Source organism: Triticum urartu, chromosome 7 (genome assembly GCF_003073215.2).
Source record: "Triticum urartu cultivar G1812 chromosome 7, Tu2.1, whole genome shotgun sequence".
Classification (NCBI taxonomy): Eukaryota; Viridiplantae; Streptophyta; class Magnoliopsida; order Poales; family Poaceae; genus Triticum; species Triticum urartu.
The window spans coordinates 55,334,880-55,335,084 of record NC_053028.1 but is presented as its reverse complement, the minus strand read 5'-3'; positions in this window follow the sequence as shown (position 1 = coordinate 55,335,084).

Below are 205 nucleotides of genomic sequence, written 5' to 3'. Positions count from 1 at the left end.
GACACCGTGCACGCGTCCATACGACGGTCGAGTATCCACCGGTTGTTGTTTCAATATGTTCAACGCCTGGTTGAATGGAGTGTCCCACTTGGGCCTCGCCAATGCCTTAGACGGTGAGTCGCTTTCGGCCGCAATCCTGTGCTGCTCTCTCTGCAAAAGGCACAAGGATCGTTTACAAATATGACTAACGTGTGCAGTCGAATTG